Raw genomic sequence first — 6000 nt, 5'->3', positions numbered from 1 at the left:
ACACCCGAGGAAGGTCAGGCTCAGAAAGGACCGGATTGGAAAGCTCCACGACAGTCAGTGGTGGAGCTCATTCAAATTCTTTTCAGCCCCCAAGTGGTTCTGTTTTCTGCCTCGTGGTCTCTGTAAATACAGGTGGATGGTAGCATAAATAAATTGTTAACTTCAACATTTTTACAGGCCAAACATCTGTGAAAACCACAGTAGTCTGATTATAAAGATCTCATGTAAATCAAATATCTTAATATGGTCCCACCAAGTGACGGCCACCTGTGTTACCTGAATGTAGCCTACGGTTGGCCAGGGATCGAACCCGTGTCCCCTACACTGGCAGGCGGATTCTTATCCACCACACCACCAGGGAATTCCCTAGGGAAGAACCTTTGTATCCTATTCCAAGTTCATCAGTAAAGGGGTGTTGCCTGTAAGTTTAACTTCTACATGTAGGCCCATCTCTGGGAACCCTGCCTCCCAGGTAATGAGGGCTAAGCTAAAATACCTTTCTTTGGCTCACAGGAGACATCCTGACCTGGCCCACCTGTGAACGGATGCAGGAAGGAAGAAACTGGCACATCCCTTCTGAAGGCTGACCAGAACCAGGATTTGACCCCTTCCCCTTCCAGTATAAAAGTGGCCTGAATTCTCACTCAGGGAAAATGGGTCTGGGGTGCTAGTCCCCCATTGTCTCAGTTGACTGGCTTTCTAAATAAAATTGCTATTCCTTGTACCAGCAACTAGTCTTTTGATCCACTGGCCTGTCGTGCAGAGAGCAGTACAGTCACTTACGACCGTTTCATTAGGCCCCCTTCATCTCCCGCCCCCGGAGGTGGGAAAGATACATGACTATCCAGTTGATCAAGTCAGACCTGAGTTTAGTTGTGGACTCCATCACAATCGATGTACAAACCAAATTTATATACATCTCTGTTTTCATTTGCTGTGGGTTAGTTAAATCGAGCAGGCAGCTAGAATATGCAGCCAGTGCAGAATGTGGATTAAATAGATAAATGAAGTATTTATAGCACGTGTGATTATTAATTTTAGTACAGAGTAAAACTCATACAGTGTGGTTTAGAAATGTGTTTTTCACTTTTTTTAAATGAAGGAATGATATTTTAACTTATTTTTTGTGTGTTCTGTGGTTTGCGTTCCTAGGTTTTCCTACAAGCTTTGCTCACAATTCTAACTCATGGTCCTTGGCTGTGTCTTCATATATCATTACAGTCACCCTTTAAATGAACAAAATGGTCCCTTTGAACCGTGGAAGAGGTGAATGACCTTTTGAAATAAAAACACACTGGTGCAATGCAGCCAGAAGAGCCAAACGAGTTGCAGCCAAATCAGAAGTGATTGGTTCAGTGGAGGTGCACCTGCCAAATGAAAGCTGCCAGCTGGGAGATTCTTGCGCATTTTCCTAAGTGGCTGTTGTATAAAATATTGAGGCTGTATATGTAAGCAGCCATCACTCTGATGTTTAAAGAGCCTTGTTCTTTTATTTTTTCTCTCTGGAATGGAGAGGCAAGAGACCGGGGCCGACATGTCGAGGACAAGAAACCAAATCAAACAGCGACTTCTTCTTTAAAGTGAGCCGGGCAAAGTCTCCCACAGCAGGTGTAACCGAGAGCTGCCTTTCTGCAGAGAGAGAGGAGGTTAGGAAAACAAAAATCTCTTCCACTGAAGCAATTATCTTTAATTACTGATTGCTTGTAATGTTTTTCATTTGCACAGAATCTTAGGGGTAAATGATGCTGACAAAGACCGATCAAAAACGGGAAAGGCTGGTTTTACATTTGGCGGGGCAGTGGTGGTGGTTCTGAAGGACTACCCTTCCACTTTGCCTACACGGACCCTTCTCCTTCAAAGCTCTGCTGCGACCCCTCCTCTTCAGGGGCCCTCCCCAACCCCTACCAGGCCCTGGTCCTTTCCAGCCTCTGAGATCCACAAGGTCAGTTGTCAGAGCTTCCACCTCGTCACATGGTTGAGCCCCTTCTCTTTAGCTGATAACCTGGGGGACAAGGGGGCCTCCATTCAGGGTTCATATTTAGCAGCGGAATTTGAGTAACTGTTTCTTGTATCGTCCCCGTCACATGGTCTGCACTGCAGACAGAAGGGAGACTGTGGATGTCTCTCTCTGTCCCCCCAGGCCCCGGTGCCTGCCGGGTTGACCGTGAGCAACCGGTGCATGGATGTGGAAATGTGGCCAGGTGACTTGGGCACTCTGGCTTCAAACGTATATTCAGATATTTGGAGCAAAATCAGACACTCTCTCCAAAAGGTGGTAAACTCTGATCCTCCTGCCACCAGCTGGGGGTGAGCGGGCTGTCTGCAGAATCACAGTTGGCAGAGGACTTGACCTCTGCTCAGGGGTGTGCGTGACCAGATGCCAGGTCTGGTGCGTTGCTGTTCTTTGGCTTCTCAGGTCTGACCTTGGTGCAGCTAACGAGGTCCAGCTCTTCCAAGGTGGACCCATTGTCCACGGTGAGCAGTGTTGCAGTGGGAAGCTGAGGTTTCCTGATGAGATCATAGGCCTTCCAAACCCCGTGGCTGGCCCTTTATCGCTGACCTTGACCAGACTCTGCCCAGGAGTTCATGACCTCTGTTACCACAGGTCCTACCAATTCACCTATTCATCCCGAAGGCAAATTCTCGTTCTGGATTCCATCGACATTTATTACAAATATCACACATGGCACTAATTTCCTCCTCCAAAGGCAGTAGGCTCTCTCTTCTACTGGTTTTTACGAAGTTCTGAGAACTGTTTACTACTCAGTACACAGTGGGTATGTGAGACCAACTGTGAATTCCAAGTGCAAAACTAACCCTGAAGTATAGACAGGGTTTTGCCCTGGTGGTCAGCACAGTGGTGATGTATCTCCATTAAGTGGGGGCAGTATGGATGGATAACAGCATTCAGAAATAGATTTGAGGGACTTACCCAGTGGTCTCGTGGCCTAGACTCTGCACTCCCAATGCAGGGGGCCAGGGTCAGTCCCTGGTTAGGGAACTGGATCCCACATGCTGCAGGGCACCATCCTGCATGCCACAACAAAGATCGGAGATCCCACGGAAATATATATATTTCCGTCCTTTTGGATATGCCTTCTATTTTTTTTTTTTTTTGCAAAATACATATTTTATCATCCCAAGAAAACATGTGTCTCTCCAAAGCGTATTGAAATATTTAGGTTGGTAATTCAAGCACAATTTTCCTTGAAAACAAACCATGATTTGTGTTCAGTTTCACAGGGTTCTTTAATTCTATTCCATACCCTTGAGATTTATATTTTAAGGAATTTTATCTTTTTGCCCTTTCTGTAATTCATGGTCAACCATGAATCAAGTTCCAGAAACTACTGTGGCTATTTTCCCAAATCAATAGGAAACTGATAATGCCCCCTTTTGGGGCTTTTTAGTATTAATAACAATTATATAGATATGCCTTGCACTGCAAGCCTCTAAGGTATAGAGCAAAACGCTTCAATGCACTGTCGCATATAAACCTCCCAGTGATCTTTATACTTCAGGAGATGATGAGATTCAGAAGCTCAGCCAAGCCCACCCAGCCTGGAGGCACAGATGCTGTAGAAACCACACCCTATGCTGGGCTCATAGTTGCCCCTGCACTCAGCTGAGTGAAATCCTTCCAGTTTGCTGGGTCAGAGCCCAAGGCATCCCCACCGTGAGCTGCTCCTCTGTTTGAAATGTCAACTTTGTCGTCAAAACAACGATCTTTTCAACTCAGTGCAATGTTCAGGGGGGTGTTAAATTAAGTAGGAATCCTCCTTCCTAGTCTCCAAATAGCAGGGGAATCTGTTAGAATGAAAAGGGTCTTCTCATCCATAAGCCCTCACCTCAGAGCTGATGGGCACACAGGGTTGTTGGTATTTCTGGCGACGGAGGGTTTGGCTCCTGAAGGAAGTGAGTGAGCTGCCAGGCAGGACACCCTCTTAACGAGCGGGTCCGTGTTTACCGCACACAAGTGACGCTGCCTGGGAAGCAGTCTGGCTTCCCGTCCATCAGTGGCCTGGGGTGGTGGGCAGCCGGTCTCCAGGCTTCCATGGAAGGAGAGGGTCTCAGGTTCCCTTCTGAGACCCCTCATCCAGACAGCTGAAGAACATCTTTTCCTCTTGACAGACTAGAAATGGCCGTGGGGACAGATGGAAGCTTTGAAAAGCAGACCTTGTAGGCTGGGTGTCCTGCACTTTCAGAAGGTCATGTCAGCCATGTTCCTTACAAATACATCCATTTTGGGCAGAATGGAAGCCTTTGTAAGTGGGTTTTTCTGACTTGCCTTTTCAGATCGTTCAACATTTACTGCTTTCTCTAAGATTTACTGATCTTACAGACAAAGGCTTTCATACGGAGATTCAGGGAAATAGGAGTAGATGTATAGTATTTATATGACTAACTAATAAAATTATCCCCTAAAATTGTTTAAAGTCCAAAATCTAATAGCAATGGACTACCTCTCATTTTTGGTTGCCTAGATCAAATATTCAGTTCTGAACATTCATTGGAAGGACTGATGCTGAAGCTGAAACTCCAATACTTTGGCCACCTGATGCAAAGAGCTAACTCACTGGAAAAGATCCTGCTACTGGGAAAGATTGAAGGTAGGAGGAGAAGGGGACGACAGAGGATGAGATGGTTGGAAGGCATCACGGATTCGATGGACATGAGTTTGAGTAAGCCCCAGGAGTTGGTGATGGACAGGGAGGCCTGGCGTGTTGCAGTCCATGGGGTCGCGAAGAGTTGGACACGACTGAGCGACTGAACTGAACTGAGATCAAAAACGATCAGTTGAATCACTGTTGCTGTGGATTCTGTAGAATTCTTGTACTAACCAGGCACTATATTGGTCATCATTATCCATTTCCCTCATCAGATGTGATATTTTGATCTTTTTACATAATGAGAAGTTGAGCCCTCCAGAATCTACCTGCAATGTAGGAGACCAGGGTATGATCCCTGGATCAGGAAGACCCCCTGGCAAAGGGAATGGTTACCCACTCCAGTATTCTTACCTGGAGAATTCCATGGACAGAAGAGCCTGGAGGGCTACAGTCCATGACTGAGTGATTGAACACTATGTTTAAAGAACTGGTGTCCCTGAGCAGTTTAGATCCTAAACTAAGCACCTTCAGAAAGAAGAGAGAGCATTCAAACAGAACTGAGTTGGTTTAGGAAATGTAGTTCATTTCACCCACCTGATGAACCCTCCTGGTTTCTCCCTGAATGGGCTGTGAATGGTGACTGTAGCCATGAAATTAAAAGACGCCTGCTCCTTGGAAGTAAAGTTATGACCAACCTACACAGCATATTAAAAAGCAGAGACATCACTTTGCCAACAAAGGTCCGTCTAGTCAAGGCTATGGTTTTTCCAGTAGTAATGTATGGATGTGAGAGTTGGACTATAAAGAAAGCTGAGTGCCAAAGAATTGATGTTTTTGAACTGTGGTGTTGGAGAAGACTCTTGAGAGTCCCTTGGACTGCATGGAGATCCAACCAGTCCATCCTAAAGGAAAACAGTCCTGAATATTCATTGGAAGGTCTGATGCTGAAGCTGAAGCTCCAATACTTCGCTCACCTGATACAAGGAGCCAACTCACTGGAAAAGACCCTGATGCTGGGAAAGATTGAAGTTGGGAGGAGAAGGGATGAGATGGATGGACGGCAGCACTGACTCAATGGACATGAGTTTGAATATGCTCTGGGAGTTGGTGATGGACAGGGAGGCCTGGCATGCCGCAGTTCATGGGGTCACAAAGAGTTGGACACTACTGAGCGACTGAGCTGAACTGAACGGAACTAGACTTGACTCACATGGAACCAGACAATTTTGGGTGAGAAAGGAACCATCTCATGGTGGCCAAATGGCACATTTTATGGGGAAAACCCTGTGAGACGGGCATTGTGACTTGTCTGAAGTCACATACCTGGTAATTGGCAACACGGAGATTATAAGTCAACTCTCCTGATCCTTAGTAGTGTTTCTCAACAGAA

This window comes from Bos grunniens, chromosome 12, assembly GCF_055505025.1.
Source record: "Bos grunniens cultivar Pamir isolate PY7600 chromosome 12, Bosgru_T2T1.0, whole genome shotgun sequence".
In the NCBI taxonomy this organism is placed as follows: domain Eukaryota; kingdom Metazoa; phylum Chordata; class Mammalia; order Artiodactyla; family Bovidae; genus Bos; species Bos grunniens.
This window is presented reverse-complemented; position numbering follows the sequence as displayed.